Raw genomic sequence first — 21,883 nt, 5'->3', positions numbered from 1 at the left:
TACATCAAACAATGCAGCTGTCTTTGTAACTTTAACAAGTTAGTTACCTGAACAAGTAAAAAACAACAAAACATGCTCAGTCAACTGAACTGTATAATTGAATTAGTGGGAACGGGCTATATATGCTAGATAATGCACTGATACGTTTATTTTATTTTATTAATGTTGAATCAATATATTTTTTTTTTAAATTGGCAAGATAAAGTAAGAAAACTTACCAATTTCGTGCATGTCGGTATATTAAACAGTTAATATTATTAAAATAATTACAAAAACCTAACCACTATTTTAAAAAAATCGGTTTTGATACTACAATACACGTATATCCAATTATGTAAACAATTACATTATGTAGCTCTATACGTTACAGGAAAAAATATTATATATATCTACATCTAATACATGCAAACATATATATACCTACATATCTAATTATATATCAATTCTATAAAATAGTTGTCACATTGTTGTTTCAAGAACAGAATAGGAAAATCGATATCTAAAATTTTTTTTTTATCATAAAACCTTACGAAGAAACGTGTCTACATGTACCTATACCTGTAACTGTTCACTGGTGGGAATGAAAACAATAAGGCCAACGCCCCATTGAGCTTATCATACAAAGCTACAGTGTAAATTATGTATGTGTATGTGAAATGAAATAGGTACCTTTACTCTACATTTACATAAATGATAGAGTCCATACAACCGAATAGTACACAATTAAACGAATGTATGATTGTATACGGACGAATGATAATATTTCTTTTGTCTATTACGTATACACTAGGCACCCATCATCTAATGAAAAAAATAGTATAATAATGAAATGTCAATTAAATGATTTCCATCAGAATTAAACAATCGATTGTTCCTCTGTTAATGTAGTTTTTTATCATTCATAGGCACATCACTTCAGAATGGCTCCTATTATTTGATAAATCCTTAATAAAAAAAAACTAATTACTCAAATAAGAGTAACTATTCTGAATGATGCATACAAAAATTCTACAATTCATGTTTATATAGATCGTTCATGTATATTTATACAGGTAGACGAAAGTAACAATAAACCCAAACGTACCGCAAGTTTGTACGAGTTATAAAATGACGTTACGTTTTAAAATTGCGAAACGTTCATAATGTCAGATCAAGTACACGGCGGATTAAGTAAGATGGATCACTTTCTTTTCGGCCAGCATTGATTCGTCGAAAGATCTATTCAGGTTGCTCTCAATTTCTCACGGTGACGGTGGTGAGGTCTGGGAATAAAAAAAATCTAATTGATAAATCCATTGTTACATATTTTATTCCGTTTCTATTTGCTAGAAATGGTTCACAAGATTTACTTAATCATTTTATGACTCTACGTAACTCTTGGATGTTTAAATTCAATTGTCTCCTTGTATACGGTCTTCTAATAAATATAGTCACAAATTTATAGGCCACCGAAAATGACTTATTCACATTCCTGATAAAATAATGTTAATTGAAATTAAAGTTTAAGAAAGAGATAAAGAAATAATTATTATTCATTTCAAAATTACATTACTACCATATCTATGCAAAAGATAGCTACAGTGGTAAAATAAAAAATAAAAAGAAACGTAACTAGCATTTAAAATATCCTGCTCGTATATTACTTTATAATCTTAGTTGTAATTTTAGTTTGTACGCTATCCTCAATAAAATTACCATAATGTCACCATCATTTTATACTGAAATATCTAAAATATATTTCAAGCTGTTGTCTATAGTGAAGGATAAGAACAAGAAGGAATTGTTAGTAATAGGGATTAGTGGTCAATATATCATGTTGACCTCCACGGTCTCCCCACTTAGAACCATCGTGGTTAATGTTAATAATCACAACTGACCGACTTTATCATATAATTTGCATCCATACCCCCAGTGTTTACCATCAGCACAGACTAGTGCAATATTCCATTTTCTTCAATTAAGAAAACCATTTTAGAAGTTTTTAACATCGCCGTGGATATCACAGAATAAACTAAGACACCTGTTATCCCGTTAACTGCCCATTAGGACTAGTATTTCTAAGAATATTCCATTATACCTCTGTACCTATAATACATAATCAATTTTCTACCACATCTCACCTTGAAAACAACACCGAAACAATAGAATAGATATTGTACAATGTGATTTACATACCATAATTAAATACCGAAATACTAATGCATATTAAATATTTCAGTTTCTGTTCCGATATAAAGTTTACAAAAGAAAATAATATATTCTACGATCTACTATTAAATAACATAATATGTACCTATAATGAATGACTCCGATAGATACAAAAGAAATACTTTTCGGTGCGAAATCGTCGACACATGAATAGCATTTTTAGAGTTTTCTGAGAAGTTCACAAGGGTACAAATATTAACAGTCACAAAAACCTCTCCGTCAATTCTATTATTAATTCTATAATAATAGTGATAGATGTGAACGAATAAATGAATTATATTCCTTTTTCATTTATCTTTGATTTAATTTGATATGTTGTAATACTTTTAATAGGCTTCGTTTTGTAATCTATAAGTTATTATATAATTTAGGTACTTGTTGGTACCTTTGAAATAGCAAAGCTATATTTTCAAATAAGAGCAGATTAAATCGAGGTAGACTTTATAAAAAGTTTTGTGCATATGTACCTCAGAGTCATCTCTGTCAGCCGCCAAGCATAAGATCTGTTTCTGTTGAAGAGTAAGATAAGGCAGTTGTCTTACAGGAAATTGCATTAAATCGTAGTCCCCAGGAATGGCAGCGCACTTGTAGTATCACGAAAATCACATGATAACGTTATATCCGTAGTGCTGTTTCATTACTACTTGGACCGATAGCTTATTTGTCCTTCCAATTACATAAAATAGGTGTATTGATTCTGTAGGTTGCTATACTGATGAGAATTTCGAAACTCACAAAGTACAGTACTAAGTACTTTTATAACAACAGTGTGGATTAGTAACATTATTGAATACAGGCCTGATGATCTAGTGATTTACTATCTCAATTTAGTCTTCAAAGCTCTAATAAAAAATCAAACCAAATTAATCAGAAAGATGATGGTATGCTGACCCTTTATCACGTAGGACGCAAATATGCTCAGCAAAATGCATGTCAAGTGTTACGTTTACCACGTTATGGACAGTTAACAATGCCTCCAATAGGATAGCTATCTGATTTAACAGTTAAAATGCACATTTAACGAACATAAAACATAATGTACATTTGAAATAATAAAATTTTCAAACTGGTGAAATATTTCCGAAGATTACTATACAAAATACGTACATTTTTTTATTATATTATTGTAGATAAACAGGGCTTTGGGTTGGTACACAGGTACTTAGGCACTTGGGGTACGTAACCAAAGGAGACGTTCAATTCACGGTCGAGAGGCAGAGATGGCGATTGCCGTCGATATCTACGTAATATCGCTACGGGTGGCTGTGTTCCCGCCGTGCCTTTCAAATTCAAACGCTATTATTGTCATTCTCTTTCAAGAATCAGTAAATGTCTCTGTATTGTCGCGCCTTCGCCCAAGTTGTTGCTTATTTAAATATTCCATTCCAAAGGTATTATAAAACGAAGCAAATACTTGAAATAATAGCTATTTATGTTTTTTTTTTTATTTATTTAAAGAAGAATGTGGTAATTTGTAAAACCATAGCTGTTAGCCGTGATTTCGCATAGAACTATTATATTTCTAGACAACATTTTTTTTAGAAGAAAGCCATTGGCCATACTTTTTGTACAATCTTCAGCATCTTCATATTAAATTAATGGAATTAAACAATTGAAGATACATTGAATTGTTTCCTGAGTAAAGAATTGCTCTTTACTCATGAAAAAATTTAAACAGCCAGCTAAATATTTTTAGGATTTATAGTATTCGTATACATTTTTTAGATATTTATAGCTATACAAACTAGTAACAATATCTAGTAATAGTAACAGTAGACCCCTGTGTTGCAGAAAAAAAGTGAATGAACATAAAATTGAATGATTTAGTGGTTGCTAGACATGGTCGATTAGCACTTCGAGTTTTTTACATGCTATCCTGTCTGACAAGAAGCTACGAGAACATTCACGTGGGAAACCCAAATAAACCTGTCCATTAAGAAATTCATTGAAAGAGACCTCACAAATGTTGACTTAGTAACAGAACCACATCTCTAAAGGTCCATTCAAAAGTTATTTATTTATTTTATACATTATAAAGATTTATGTAAAAGATTGTAGTAAATTTTATAATTAAACAAATATATGTATTAGCCACTGCGACCATTTGTATGTTCTCTATAATTTCTAAAATGTTAAGGTTTTGAGTACCTAAATAGATTGAAATGTCCCTGCGTAGTCGGGACAGTCGCTATGCTTTACATGTAACAAATTCGTAAATCTACAGAAAAAAATACAAAGTAATAAAGAATAAAAAAATGCATAACCATTTTTTTAAATTCTTCCACGTACGGAAAGCTTTATTAGTGATTAACAAGGTTCGGAATGGAATAATTGTAGCCGTGCGAACCCGGGGCGGGTCGCTAGTGAATAATATATATCGTTGAAAGCGCAGTGTACACGGATGTCTTTACTCCTCGCGCAGTCAGGGTGAAGTTAACGAGCCGCGACCGTGGGTAAGGACCAGTACACACCCATATTTGAAAAGCTACTGAGCGTGGTTTCGCAGCGCAAATAAGACGTGCAACGAGGAACGAGCAGCATGATTTTTATCTAACACACTCTTATTAGATATATTTTGTACTCATAAATGTAATTTTATGCCAATTAATTTTTTAGTAGTAGTTTTTTAATTCTACCGCCAACTTCACAATATGAATTAAACCGATAAAAATGGGCAATAACCTCGAATGATATGAAACACAAAATGTTGTAATAATTGTAAACATATCTTTGAATATTTTGAACCTGTTGTACTTAAAATAATATAACAAAAAATACGTTACTCTTTTAAAAATATGAAATTTGAAAACAATAAGGTTTTATACAAACCATTACTCATATTACGATTATAAAAGTCGGGCTGTTTTAAAAAAACATTACAGTATGTAAGTAAAATAAACCCAATAGCCATAGCAGACTAATCTCTACAAAGGAATCCCTATAGTAAAGAAAAGAATGTGTTATTCCTACCCCATCTTATAAAGACATTTTGTCAAATGATGCCTGCTGTATATTTTAAACGTCAATAATATATTTTTTATTTCGGACAATAGACTTTGTAAATATGCTAATATAATCAAACTCAAAGGTCAAGTGTATAATATTATAGGACATTTTTTCTCAAAAAACAATTATATACAACAATATTTTTTTCTTATTATTTCAAGATAATTAACTTTATGAGAGCATGATTACATCTATTGCGAAAACGTTTAATTTAATAGGTAGATACTTTGATTATGTAATAACGTAATTATTATATGTTTACTATAATAATTACGTTATTACACAATCAAAATCAATATCACTACAGACTTCGTAAGAAGTCTTTTATATTACCTTTTTAGAAATAAATTCTAAAATGTAATATGGGCTTGTTCTTTTCACAAAATTGTGGGCTTAAAATTCACACCACGTAACAGTAGCACATGTGGCTTCTAGATAGATATATCCACAAGCTGCTTTTGTCCAAACTCCACACTAAGAGTTATCAGTAGGTAGATGAAATAGTATACTTACTTTTACTATTATGTTATCTGTGCTTTTACTTACTATGCCATGTGGAATGGAATAGTGTCATACTTTATCGAGTTATACAGTGTAGCCTTCAAGTCACCTGCTTTGGAAATTGTGATTTCCTTTGAAGGGTGAAATTTGGCAGTGAAGTTACAGGGTATAGGAAATTTACATCTTAGTCCCTCGGAATGGCAACGCATATGTGAGTGAGTGAGTGCTGTGGATACTGCATAATGACTTGATGTCCGCTGTTCATGTACACCAGCATGGTCGCTATTTTCCATCAGGTATATCTAGTTTATTATTCCAATTACCATATATAAAAAAGAATTGTAAAAGTACCATATGTGGAAAATAAAGCACAGACTTAAATAAAGACACGTAGTAATAAGACGGCCTATTGCATTTTTTAAGTCAAACTTTGAGTAACGGAAGCATAATAGAATTTTTCATTCAATTGAAATGTGCAGAAATAGTAAGTAGAAATTGATTTAAGAAAGTAGTGGTAACATAAACTAAGTCACTAAAAAAAACAAACTTCAGCAATAGTCGAAACGAATTATTATTAGGGCCAAAATACTTTTTAAAACCTAAATCGAGAAGTGGTTTCTAAAAACATATTGATTTTTTTTTATATTTTCTAATGGATATGTATTTATTTAGATATGGTATGGTAATATGGTAAAGTTTAATCTATAATATACACATATTTTAAGCGACGTTTTGAATGATATTACTATTTTTATGGTAATTTATGTACCAAGCGATGGAAAAATTAAACCGCAGCATTACTTTACTACTACTAACTTAACTTTCAAATATATAAAATCATGCAAGTAAGTTCAGTCAAATAATAATTTTAAATTTAGCAGACACCGATTAGAATTATTAAGAACAGTTACAATATGAAGTACAATATAGTTACTTATCCAAAAAGTATATATATAAAACTTCGCGCCTGTTTTAGAAGAGCATGCAATAGGTACAGGTTTTTTGTCAGTCTGTATTTAACCCCAATACATGTTACATATAAAATATAACGAAATGACAAACATGTCTTATCTGAAATAATAAATAAATACATATTAATTCTACATTCCATAAATTCGCATACAATCTTTTTCGTCTTGAACTAAAGTGTAACATTACTAAGACAATTTTTTTTTTAATTTCTAAAATGTACCCAGGTACAATAAATTATATAAATTAGCTAAGGGTGGTATTTCTATTCATCATTTAGTCAGAAAGTACCTTTTTTATTTTAATGACTCATTAAACCTTTGTGTCTACCAAAGTTCAGAATAAAGAATTATGATGTTCATTATGACCCACGGCCCGTTCCCACGATAGAGTGCATTTTAAATTTGGGTTATGATGTGTAATTTTTGTAATTAAATGCATTCAAAGGAAAGGCACAGGAATACAGCTCGGTGGGAAGTTTAAAAATATACTTGAAATAATCGTTTTGAATCCATGTTCAAAGTAAAATTAGGATAGAAACAATATCTGCAGCACTTTTGAATAATACTAATATAAATCTTATTTTGTATTTCATACCATTTGATTAATATTATTACCTATACACACGCTAAGAACATTAACTGAAACGAATTTAGTATTAGCCTGTACGTAAACGAATGTTTTCCTGTTTAATGATATTTTTGTATCGAATAGAAATCTGTATAATACGGTCATTGTTATGTCTCTATCGGCTACCTCCGAAAATGATTAATTTCGCTGCGTATAGATTCTGTGAATTTCCTGAAGTGGAATTTTCCCTATTATTACTTGTTTACGTCATAAGACCTTACGTTTAAATTTCGTGTATGTAAGTTACATCAGATGTGAGTTTCAGTTGGGTTAGGTTTAGACAATTGATTAGACAGTTTCTTTAACCACTTCTTTTTAAATAATTTTAAGACGAAGAAAGGGAGTCGTGATTACTATTAAAAATAGTCTCTAAAAGTACAAAGTAAAGTAACTTAACTAAAATAGCCTGTTATGTATTTTTTGTATATGTTACGAGTATGTACGTATCTCGTACATACTCATAACATATACTCAGTAGTGAGTTTTATTTTAATCAAAGTAATTCTGATATTTCTATTTATTAATAAACTCAATAATATAGTTGATTAATTAACCAAAGAACTTGGGCTTACATATTTATATATTGTGACCACATTCGTCAAGGCGTCATAGAGAGTACCGTATACTCGGCGTTCACTTGAAACACTGCAAATGATGTTTATGGCGGAGCTTTGCGCATAGGACGTCACATGCCAGGCATCATATTTCTGTCGTTATAGCATTAAACGTCCTGGAAATTTGTGTAATATTAGTGTGCATGTGACATATTTTACGATGTTAGTGCGAAGCAATAAAATTATTTATGGCTTTACATAACCTATGTTCTTTGTGCAAAAAAGCTATAAACGTCGATCAAATTGTTCATACATAGTTAGGCATTGAGATATGTTTTCGTATATAAATATACATAGATACAGATAGAGGAAGCAACTCAATTTATATGAAAACTAACCGGGCTCAAACCTGTCAAGAATAGTGAGTGAGTTTTTGGTTATATGTAATCAACTTGCCTTGGTGTTACAAAAGCAGTTTATTTATATAAAATTTTCGCAAAATGTCATGTGTAATGGAATAGATAATCTTTATTCAAATAAATTTAATATAACACTTTAGTAATACAATATACCTACTCATTTTATTGGGTGCATTAGCGTTCCTATATCCTTAAAAACAATTTTTTCGTCGTTTATATTTTTTCGGGTCATCCGGAATGCACAACCAGAACCAGAAAGTGTATTAAAATCTTATCAATATTATATATTATTTTTATCAATTAATTTTAGCTTTTTGGGTTTCATTGCGCAACTTCGAACTAAAATAGGAGATTATCAGGGCTAGAAAGTTACATGCAAATTCGTAGATTACAAAACAAAACATTGCGAAATCTACTAATTTGATATCTGGGTGTGTATCCAATATATCTTTTGGGTAGATTAGTAGCACTGACCTCAATGCTACAGAAAGATAAACGCAATGTGTTTGATATGTGCCACAACATGGCAGAGAAGGATTTAAAATTTGGAGGCTGGCCGGGGTAAGTTGTGCGAAATTGTTTTGGACGAGATTCAAATCTAGTTTTTAGATTTAGATTGGATCACTCTTCTAGTCTTTGGATTTATGGAGACCAAAGTAAACACAGCATTGCATCACTAGGTTATCAATCATTGGTGAAAGTTTGGATTCTTGCTATTACTGTCTTGGCTTGTATTGTAAGAATCAACTAGAGAATAGTCAAGAATAAGGTTTAACTATTTATATTATTTATATTTTTTCTTTCTTTTATAATTTTATAAACCTATATACTGCACTACCTATAGCATCTTCTGTTTTGGTACAAAAATATGATTATACCCTCAGCCTTATAGTTGTGAAAATGTAACAAAGACATTTCTTCGCATTTAAGATGCTAGTTTTATTTATTAGAGGTGAAATATATGACGTAATATTATAAACCTATTCTACTATTATAAATATATTAATATTAACACATTTTAGCTCCTAAAGATTCAATTTCCCATGAAAAATTTCAATCGTTGTTATGTAAGTACGGAAGATAATGAAAGTAAATCCCTTCAATTAAGAAAATAATTGAAAATTGGCAAGCTTATAACAATTCGAATACTAGCAAAGTGAGTACCCACTTTTTTTGACGTCGATGCAAAATATTTTTATATAAAAGCACAGTGAAATTAAAATAAGTAAACTTTCAATTGTTGAGGTGTAGGTTGGTACATTGTGTGTACAGTTTTAGAGAGCAGAGGGGGAGCAAGACAAGCAATTTGTAGGCGTCAAGTGTTTGCTGAAGTGTTGGTACGGCATCGCTAATGAGGGAATCGGTGAAAGTGCTCCGAGGATGTAAACCACAGAAGCCGCAGAGAATCTGCACACTTGTCTTCTATGTTTGTATGTGCTGTTTAACCTCTTGCACTTACCGCTTCTACGTTTGTTCTCTTTACTCTTTAATTAGAATCAACTATAGTTGAATACAATTCATTTTCTTTTAATAATTCATTTCCGAAAAAGCACACGTCAATCTGCAAGAAAGATGTTAAGAAGAATTCATATTATAAATTCTGAAATGTGTTTGTCTGTTTGTTGCCTTATCACGATTAAACAGATGACATGAATATATGTTGAAATTTGACGTGATATAGAATTTAATTTTTTTGCTATAAATTTATCGCAATAAAATAATCAGGAATAGGATAAAATAGAGGAAAACAATTTGAGCAGACGTAGTCGAGAGTAACAACTAGTGTAATAGTTGTTTATTGTTTTTACTTGAAAATCAATCATATATATGACTACAATATTACATATGACTGTTATGTATATAACAGGTCTCATGATTTTGTAATCCAATCAACCGTAATAGTAGTAATCAGACAATGTCTTAAATCTATAAAGATTTCTTTCTATATTCTGTTTATTGTTTATTTTCTTTTTAAATTTATCTATAGAAATAGTTGTCACCGCTAGAAAAAACACAATTTTAAAGAAAGAAGTCGGTCACCCACTTTATTATTAGTAAATTTAACAATTGTTCGTCCATCCGGAGTTATTATATCGTGTGAGTGTAGAATAAATAAAAAAATACCTCAATTTAAATTTGTTTCGGTGAATCAAACCACTCTGTAGCGCAATGGAATTATGACATCGACCGCAATCCATATGAATGCATTAATTTATTTCCAATATCGAGATATTTTGAATTGGTATTTTCTACATTTTTCATTCAACTTTTATTGCCGTGTTTGTATATTTTTTTATGTGATTGGCATTGGTAAACAATTGACGGCTCATCTAGTGGTAAGTGGTATGGATCACTATATACGTATATAATAATAATCCCTGGACAAATCACATAACGCCATCTATACCCAAGGTAAGCAGAGCTTGTGTTTTGGGTACTAGATAACTAATCTAAATTAACTTAGATTTATTTTGCTAAAGACATACATAATATAAATAGAAAACACCCAGAGCGTTACAAACAATATATGTATACTCATAAATACATTACAATAAATGTTTGTTGTACGTGCGAGAATCGAACCCGCAACCATCGGAAGTAAACCGGTATACTAAACCGCTAGACCACCGAGGCCTTCATCAAATATTTTGAGAATATCTTATACAAGGTTTATACATATAATATAATACATGGAAATATGTATAGTAATTATACGGCCTCAATCTCATGCACTCTACACCCAGGCGAAGCCGAAGTAAATCGCTAGTCAACTACGAGTACCTAAATACCTACATATATTTTTGAAACTTCAAAATACTTCTAAACATATTATACGGTAATAACAATTAAAATCAAATACAAATTAGAATTATGTACGTATACGTGCCGTATTACATCACATTAATCATAGTTATCATTATGAAAATCTAACAAGTTACTTATTTGACCTTTGGTTTTAATTTAGAGTTGCCGTACTATGTATTTGACTTAAGAACTATTTTTGTCATGAAACTACAACAAATCTATAATGATTTAAAAACATTATATTGTATTATTAGTAAATAAATAAAAAAAGTGACCATTATCTGATATTTATATGGAACCAACTCAGGAGGAGTTCACTATCCACATTCATATTAATAAAATAAATAAGAAAGTGTCTGTCTGTCTGTTTATTACTTTTTGATTTGTATTGGAAGACGGATTTGTATAATGAAGACGGACTATCTTATCTTTTATCTAAAGAAAAGGTAGATTAATTCGTGGAAAATAGACGGTAAAAATTATTATATAGTATTATAGATATGATACGAATTACTAACATTAAAAAATATGCCAAGCGGGAAAAGCGATAGAAAACAACATAAAATGCTTAACATACGACACGTTTGTACGTGGAAATAAAAAAGTTTTGATGTACATGGAGGCAACTAATCTCGCTATGGCTTTCTATAGGCTATAGCTTGTTATAAATGGCATTGGTTACATAATTGCATTTGATATGAGAAGACGGATGCAGAGCGGAGACAAGACAGGAGCACAAACCTGCTGAACGGGCTCAGTTCGACGGCCGAGTGGCCGAGCACTTGTCGCGAAGACTCCCAGGGTTGCCAACTATAGAAAATATAAAAATGTACTAAAAAGCTCGTACATTGACTCGTCTATCTTGTACATTGTCATATTTGTGTATCATTATTTTATTAATTATGAGGTTTAGGAGACAGAAAGCGGTGGTATTGCAAATAAAAATATTTATAAATATTATTATTGTAAATGCAACACCAACGCAACAGTAATTGGAACATTAAAAACTATGATTGCATGAAATATTAACTGATAAATATTCGTTGTTTAAAAAGTTTTTCAACTATCTGAGGGTGGAAACTAATTTATATTTTATGATGAATGATGATACTGCGAGATTTATCACTAAAAACACCCCGGTATTCCCCTACTACCCCACAGCATAAAACACCAGGTATTTCTATGGCCTTTAGTCTTTCAAAGTCTTCCCCCGGCCAAATCGTCGTCCCAATGAAGGAACCTAACTGCTTCTCGCTTACGGACGCCTTACCTTACAGCCTTATGTAATATTCTCTTATCTCTCTCTCTCTTTCGTTCTTAGTGAGCTTAGGGCGAATGATTGGCAACCCTGGATTCTACTCAATGTGTAACCTCGCCTCCACTCTCTCGTAGTGCTATCATGACCTTGGAGATAAGTTTTAATGATAGGGCTCATCGACACGTGACGTACGCTGCTAATTGAACATAGTAGGTTAGCGATTTCGTCAATAAGACACCTGTAATTCTGTTGTAGGTTATTAACACATATATATTAGTCTTATAGGGATTTTTCAATGTGGGAGTACCCATTATTGGAAAAGAAATTTTATATAGCCACTGAAACTTTTACCGATATGATCAAGTTTCTATTGTTGTAATTCTCAAATAAATTTTTATCTTATAAATTTTATCATATATGTTTATATTGTAATGTTATCATATTATTTATTAATCTATATTATAAACTATTTTTTAACAAAATAATTTTATATTAAGATTATCCGTCGGTTTCCTTCTACTCGCGATTTCGTTTTTTAGATAAAGTCTAGACTATTTTCGGCTTCGTGTGATAATATTCAAAACAACTTTCTCTAAATTTTGCTGAGTTGTTTAGTGAATGTTGAAAAGATAACAGATTGACAGTGACACACTCTAAAAAATATAATTTTAGTATGGATGTGTAGTATTAGTAATAGTGCTCCAGTTGTATCAGTTCCTTAGTTTTGTAAATTGTCCAGGACTATTGTTATTATTATTATAAAATAGAGCAAAATTAGACCTTCAACCGGCTATAATATATAATATCATATTTCAGGTATCAGCTCAAAATACTATTACGACTATACCAGCTTTACAAGGTACTTATACTATTACAAAGTTATAAAAAACCTAAGTTAAATATACGATAAAGTAACGATAAACACCTGATTTGAGCCCGTCTACCCGTCAACACTACGCAATACGCCTTTATCGTGTCCATATTGACCGGTTTTCTTTTGTTGGAGCTCAGAATCTGTATACTGTGTAGTTTAATAATTTCGCTGTGCAAAGACGCCGCCGAGGCCGCACTATGCTTAGGTTGTTTGCCCGCCTCCAGTCCTGTTTGCACTCAATAAGCCGCTGCAAACAGTCTCTTTTGCTCGATCGATCCTTTATCTAAACTTTTCATCACTATTTACGGTTACAGATTATTTGCCACTTTTATATTTAGCCTCTGTGTTGTAAATTATTTATTACACAGATTTATAAAATGTGTACGTATTGAAAATCTATTTTAAAGTAAATACAAGTTAAATACGTTATTCGAATTGAAACTTTTTAATATTATAATTATTTAAGTGTCATCTGTGAGATGCCTAATATGTATACTTACTATACAACAAATAAACATATTAACCACAATTCCTAATCCACAGCCAAATATTAACCTTTTCGGTACATTTTTAACTTCCATCTTGGTTCTACATTACCACACACAGTCAGTCAGTTTTTTTGTGAAACAAAACATACATATCTACCTCTACCACTATACAACATTTACTATTGATTATTTGCTTCGGGAGTGTATTTTGAAACTTGATCTAATGCTTCTAAAAAGAATTCAACACAGAACACAACAAAGATAAGATGATCAGGCGGAAAATAGAGGTTTAAGATAATTGAATTCCAAAAATAAAATAATGTAGAATCCCAATCTACTACTTATTTGAATAACTTGTATATGCAGTAAGAGTGATTGTGTTACAATAATGTCTATCGGTATAGACAATATTTGTAAGGTATTTGTAGAATGAAATAGGATATTTTTATTTGCATATTCAGAAAAATTCCAAACAACATCCACAAGCAAGTCACAAGTTGAGAACACGAGTGCACTCGTGTTGTTTCATCGCCCTTGCCTCCGAGTGGAAGTACTCTTGTATTTTATTCAAAATATCGTTTATTCGAGAAGCGTCGACTTTTTATAAGGTATAGTATTTTGTGAGTTATGACTAGTGTGTCACGATTGATAACATGAAGCCAAAACCGTTGCGTAGTCAAACAAAACGAGAGAAATAACCGGAAGAGAGCTCTCGTCTCGAGAAACAACACATAACACTTGATGGATGACCTCTTGCGTCTTTAGAAATATACGCATACAGACAGCAGCCAAGTGTAAAAGGAGAATGGGCTTTTTATTTGTACATAGTTAATTATATTTTCTTTTTCCACACCGACCACACGTTATATTGATTGTGTTAATTAAATATCTCGTATCTGTATGTTCTAGATTATTCTTAATAAGAATATCAATATCTTTCAAAACTGTTAAAATTTCCCAGCGAGTTTATTAATCAGCTTCAAATTGCTGCAAGAAGGCCCTTGTAACAACTCGAAGTTTCTGTATGTTTTATATAAGTTATTTTTGGCTATGAATTTATGTCGATGATGCTTTTTGATTCAACAACAGACAATTTGATTAGATACTATTCGATTCTGGTTCCTTGATTTATTATTATTGTGTTTGTCCAAAATACAGTAATTTACTCCTTTATCTATTCGTAAACGCTACATAAGTACTTATTTATACGCATTTGACATTAAATATCAAATTAATGATTGATAATCACATGACTCACATATTTACTGAAATAAAATGTTAAGTGTCATGATAAAATAAAGCTATAACGCAATAGATGTGCTTAGATATGAAATATGAGTTAGGAAATAATATGTTGGCAGTGTTAATATTAGAATCATTCTAACGCAATTATTAGGTGTTCATAGAGACTAGATAGACTAGCATAGAGCTTTTTTAAATGCAATCTGAAAGATACGGGCGGTGCTGTACAATATACTGGGCGATCTACTTCTCATTCATTTTACCTCATCCATTGCATTGACGATCAGACGAAACACAATAAATTCACTACGTCACGTTTTTTCTCTGTCTACTGCGTTGTTCAGCATAACTTTTTAGCGTAGAGTTTGATGCAATCAAATCCATATCACATAAGAAAGAAAATTATATTCTTATGTAACGAGTTATGAATGTGGAAGTAGAATTGCTTAGTTTGGTATTAGATGGCGTGATGTGATATATCCAAACTTATAAGATATGATGATAAAGACCTAGATCAAGAAAGTAGCAGATCTTCTGCTACTGTCTTGGTGAATGAAGCAGTTTAAGCAGTAATCCAACATTTTAAACGCTGGATTACTACCTGAAAAGAAAAGATTGGTCCACACCAACCAATCTTTTCACAGCAATTATATTTTTTTATTTTAAAGTAACAGTTACATATATGATACATGTTTTTACCTATAATATTTAACATCTGATATGTGTGATTTTACTTCGATTCGATTGCGTCAAAAGAGCAACACACAAGTTTCTTGCTCGTTCTTCTTGTGATGAGACAGCTTTCCGAACGAGTGGTAGATAAAAAACAAATTGTTATGACTATTCAAAAGTGCTTAAATTAAGTTTATTTGAATAAATGATTTTCTATTCTATTCTATTCTATTCAAAAGGTCAAAAGTTAGCCTGCAATTGTTGTGGATTTTATATTTTCTTTTACTGTCTATTACTCGGGAAATCCTTTTTAATGGATTTTGGTGGATATTATGAATGAATCCTACTGACATCTACAATATTTTAACATTTTTGTAAGTTTTATATTTTGTCTGTCGTGATATACATATACCTAAAGCTGTTGTATAGTTATTCTATATAATCTAGTAATATATATATACATTATATATACACTTTTTGCTAACATCTAATAATATCTTCTATTGACAATATAGGTATAACAGAGCCGTTATTTGTGTTACACGTCCATACCTCATGTTAATATTATAAATGCTAAAGTGTGTCAGTCTCTTTCTTAAGATTTTAAGAATAAACTGTTGAATGTATCTATATGAAACATGAAGATAGAATAATCTATTTTTTATCTTAAAAAAAGTAGAAGAAGTCGCGGGTAAGAGGTGTAATATAGGTTCAATTGGAACATTTAGTGTAAATTGTAGTGTAATGCTAATGTATATATGCCATGTATCCCATACTAAATCACATTGTTTTAATCTTATTTTATGAGGAATTATAATTTTTGTTTTCTATATTTTTTAACCGATCCTATTGTCGGTTAATAATCGTTATATTACCGTTACACAGCGGCTTAGATAGCTTTATTCATTTGGTGAACAAAAAAACATGATGCGAGTACAGTTCCTGTGGTTTCGTTCTGTTTTTCAAACTGAATTCCAATGAAATTCAAGTTCATTGTACAATGTCGGCATGATTATAATATCTATATTTAATTACATTGGCTGTTATATAATCATCCAAAATACTAAAATTTATAACGATTGTTGAGTGTGAATGACGAAGAGCTAAGGAATATATATATACCAACAAATTTTAAAGGACGAGGTTATACGGAAGTAAATGAACTTCTTTATAACACGAGTAAGGATTAGAATATTAAGGAAATTCTATTACAAAATTAAATTGAAGAAATGTTCTGCCACGTGGGCGTTTTGGACACCCGACGTGACAGTGTCCCGTTATTTCATTATTATTCCCATTCTATTGTAATATGGTGCCTATCTTTCAATCGTAGTTAATCTTACAAAGAAGCGAACACAACAATAATCTTCCCATCTAACAGGCCAATATCCCCTTAATTCTCATAAGCGAAGCTGACCGACGATGGAGTAAAACTTTTTTTATTACAATAACAACGTGGCCGATAAGTCGACAGCGCAGCGTGCCAGTATCATTGTTCGGTCTGAGTTTTCTCATATCACCCTTCCTCATTCCACCGCAACTTATGCCGGAGCCCAACTTGATGTTAATTAACTCGTCTCTAGACTGCTCTGTACCTTCACGGGGCCCACAACTGGTAAACTAGCGTTATTACTCGCTGCTCCCGCTGAGAATATCTCAATCTACTCTACGAATTAATAACAATATTATACTTTCACGACTGTTATCCCATTTGGGATAAGCAGAGACAGTCAGGGGTTGAAGTTATAATAAATACAACATATACGAAGAAGAGTTAGTAATGTAAAACATCTTTGTGAATTCGTCATTATATATCATCGGGCACTGCTACACTGGCAGTATATATATCCTTTTAACGCAACTACCATGATATTTTCATCCTTTTTAAAAATAATTTTACAGACGTCATTCTACAGTTTTATACCCCCATTATATGACGATTATATAACTCCCAATTACTACATAAATATACAAATACTTATTATAGTCAGTGAAGGTTGTTAGAAAAAATATATTGCAATATATCAGAATAACATAATCCAAGAGTATAAAATAGGCCAGTCAAAATTAGTAATAGGATACGTATGTCTCCGACGCATTTAGTTAAATAATTTTCTTAACAACAAGCAGATCTGTACAAGGTACATATGACTAATAGAGATGGATTAACTGATGATCGATCTAAATAAATATGGAAACATGATATCATTTCGATGCTGAAATACATTCTACGTACATATAAAATCTATGGATGTTTGTTATAAGTATAAACAAGAGCAATAATTTGCTAGCAATAAAATTAATATCGGACGATATTGCGGTGTTCTCGCTGTGGATAAACAAACCCCGCACGTGAAACTTTAGATAATAGCTGCAATGCTATTGTAGAGACTTGGGTAGCGAGAGAAGACGATCGGTATGCTCGATGTATGGGCAAAGTTTGACATGTTACTTGGGTAGCAACTAATGAACTTAGATTTACACAAGCGAGTGACCTAGCCATGCTGGGATTTGACTGAAAATACCGAACCAAAGCATGAACTATTACGCAAGTGATAGATTGTCATTTATTTTTTTGAAGTATATATTATATATATATTTAAACAAAATTAGTTAGAGGCTAATATATGTATACCAACATATGTTCAATAAAAACATTGTTCTTAGAGACCGCCATTATATTATTAGGTGATAGCATATAGTGCATAAAATATCCCAATGCCATTAAATTAATTAATAAGATTTTCGGATATATCATATTGCAATGCAGAGAAAGGAACATCGTTGTTGCTCAAAACTTGTGACCTCCTCTATCAAATAAGGTGCATATGTTGCCTATAGAACGCAGAACACTCACCCGTACCTAAGCTAAAAAGGTGAGTAAATGCATTTTCCAAATTTGTCTTTAAGATGCAACTAAATAGTTCTGTTTCCATAACAAAGTGGCAACAGCTCCACCGAAAAGAGCGTCCCTCTTAAATTATGAATGTATGAACAATTGACGCTTCAAACATTCCCTCATTTATTATTACTACTATATTCACAAGTAAATAAATAGTAATTATGAGTTTTAAAAAATGTTTAAAGAAGTAAATCAATACTTCATACAGGTGTCAGACATAAGTGGAGCTTATGAGTATTACGCAACTGATAGAATAACGTGAATACTTTTTTTTGTAAATACATATACAATATACGTAAACAACATCCAGACCAATATAAGGAGTCATACTTATAGTTGCATTATGCGAAAAATCGAACATGCGACCATGGGAAATAAAGCAATGTGCTAAACAGCTAGACCACAAAGGCCAAATTTTAATAATAAAATACATATATATTATAGTTACGTGCGACGTGTCTAACGAGGCTCGAGGTGTAGCCATCTGCGGCAGGTAACAGGAGACCGAGCTCCAGGTCACGCAAATAGGTTAATAGCCACCGAAAAAAGTCATAAAGGAAGCATAATCAAAGAAAAATGTAGCGACTGCTATTCAGTACGCTGCTATACAGCCAAACGGAAGTTGATTCAGAGTAATTGAAGAGGTGAATTGACCCAATTTTGAAATATTCGGCGGGCCTCAATTGATATGTGATGTGTATTTGAAACAAATTATATGTGATAAAACGTGAAACTTCCAATATTCCTTTTCCAGTATTCCTAGCTGACGATTCAAAGAAGGAATTTAAATAAATTTCTATCTACCTAATCTATAGTAGAGAATTAGTAGTCAAGAACTGGATAGCATTTAAAATAAAAATAAAAAAAAATCGGAATTACAAAATGAAATTTTTTAAACCATATAGAAATATTGAAGTAGGTACTTAATAGAAAACAAAGTTTTTTTTAAATTAGATTGGATTATTTAAATAGCGACTGTTTCATTATGTGATGATCCATTTGAATAAAACACAACAAAATAATATTGGTTTAATAACATTCAAAATACAGTCAAGATAATCGGATTGTTGAATGTAAAACAAAACGATTGACGTTGATGACCTATTAACAATGATAAGTAATGTTTTTGTTAACCTATTTAATTATTATCAATGGGTCACGTAATGTATATTCCGAGAACTAATATAATTACGTCAATAAATGGTGTTTGTTTTCATCGCTCGCGTACTTTGAAGCAGACTGTATTTTCATAAAGTGTTCAAAAGTGAAAGCAGATGTAACTTGGTACATGTTTATTCGTGCCTTTGACAAATTAGTCGTCGTTATAGGAAAGAAACGAGGTTAGAAAGCTTGTATATTTTCGTGTAGTACTACTACCGCATGCAACAGTTACAACACAAGCCTTGGGCCCAGTCATTATCTGACTTCATGTACAGTTATTAATGTCGAAACGTCTGTCCAACATGTTGCCTCATATTCAGTGCATTTTGATACCCAATCCAATTTTCTATTAATGATCTTTTTTGTATTTTGTACTTATTGAAAAAATTATAACTGCAAATTAATTTATTGCTGGTACCATTTAGCGGTTGATAAACATATGATACTGTCGATAATATAATCTATTTAAAAAAGATCAATATTTACGGTTAAAGTTATACAAAAAAATATGTATGATGAAATTGTTCTCCTTTAAAAGTTCTAAATAAAAGTTTATATATGATTGAAAGTTTAGATATAGATACAAATTTGGATTTTTTAGTTAGGTACTATTGTACAATAGTTAATACCTTTACTATCATGCCTTAAATAACATTTTACAGTAGTTAGCATTTTACAAAAGTCAATCTAACTTTTGCCGCCGCATTCCGCAATCCCTACAGGAACCTGTGCTTATCCATAAACAAAGTTGTGTCATTGCAGTTATTCTATTGGTTGTTCGTTCCCTCCCAACTTCTATTGCACATTTCAAAGTAATTAACTCCGTTAATCCAATAAAAATTGTTTTACATAAAACAAATATCGTAGAACATATCCGCTAGTCCAAACTAGGATTCCCCCACAGAATTGTAGGGGACAATTCTGTCTGCTATTTAGTACAAGCGAGAACTTCTACTAAAATGCAGATAGGTACATTATAAATAGATATAAAATCTATATGAAATATAAAAATATATACAAATGTTTTTATTGTGCAGAAAGCAACTCATGATCATTGGACGGTAAGGCAAGACATATATTAGTCGCTATAACATTGTGGTAGTTGAAAGATTAACGCTACGTAGAGTTCAAATTAAGTATATAAAAAATACTGCCCGCATTAAAACACCTACATTTCATTCATATTTCATATAAAATACATTTAAAAACATGGATAATGTTTTTGTGAGAGTGCTTTCATATTTCATTTCTGCTACAAAAGTATGTACTGCTCTACAAAATATATATATATGTATTATGTGGGTCTGTGTAAAAAGAATAGTTTTACAAATCGTATATATTATAGTCGCATAGTATTATTATTTTGCGATAAAAATACGTGAATTATATTATGTAGATATTATTATTTTATTACAAGTTGCTCATTAATTGAATTCATATTACCGGTGTTTTGTAATAACAAGGATGTTGACTTTTGGGGAACAGGTCTATGGATACAGTTATTTTCTCTTTGACTAGTAGTATTCGCGACATTGTCCACTTGTATAAAGGTTGACACGTTCTATTATTTTTCAAAAAAAAAAAATATAAGTACTAATTTATCCCCCGGATTTTGTCTAAGATTTCTACAGTCAGCATGTTGATATATATTCTAAAATTTTAGCCAAATTCCTCCAGACGTTTTTATATGAATCAAACTGACAAATGGACAGTTTTCGCCTCATCACGATTTTACGATATTATAATATATAATAATTTCAAATAAACTAGTTGTGTCCGCAGTTCGTACTCGTAGTATTACAACTTTTTTGTTTGTAAGCCAATTGGAATAAATATTAAAGGAAAGTTGTCGTAATATATTAGTGTAAACCGCATAAAAATCAATGAAGTTGTTTCTATGTTTGTAATTATCATTGTTTTAATTTATACGTTGATGAAGTTCCTCAATAACAGTTTTGTGATACATCTTCTACTAGCCGTACCCGCTGTTTCACCCGCATGAAATTTATAACCTATGTGTTATTCAGATGTATTAGTAAGATATACAGACGGCAACCAGTTACTTTTTTATTATATGTATATGAATACTACAGCGATACACAGCAATTCGGCATATATTATGCAAAAGGTATCCTATTTAATTTTGTTTCGGTCAATGACATTTAGATTATTAACTTTGGAAAATAAATGGACA

At 31.2% G+C, this 21,883-nt stretch overlaps 2 protein-coding genes across 5 annotated transcripts in view; one reads left to right on the top strand and one right to left on the bottom strand.

Annotated features, from left to right (window-relative positions):
* Nucleotides 1–21,883, top strand: part of LOC131841940 (protein turtle-like) — an 87,877-nt gene that overhangs the window by 4,221 nt on the left and 61,773 nt on the right. The gene's annotated exons all lie outside the window — the stretch shown is intronic.
* LOC131841942 (hrp65 protein-like) overlaps nt 2,018–21,883 on the bottom strand; it is a 111,181-nt gene continuing 91,315 nt past the window's right edge. The window contains exon 13 of the transcript XR_009357471.1: nt 2,018–2,027. The gene's annotated coding sequence lies outside the window, so the exon portion shown is untranslated. The remainder of the gene's footprint in view (nt 2,028–21,883) is intronic.

This window comes from Achroia grisella, unplaced genomic scaffold (assembly GCF_030625045.1).
Source record: "Achroia grisella isolate CSIRO2021 unplaced genomic scaffold, CSIRO_AGI_Agris_v1 utg204, whole genome shotgun sequence".
NCBI lineage: Eukaryota > Metazoa > Arthropoda > Insecta > Lepidoptera > Pyralidae > Achroia > Achroia grisella.
The sequence above is the reverse complement of the archived record's forward strand: the minus strand, read 5'-3'. Positions and strand labels throughout refer to the sequence as shown.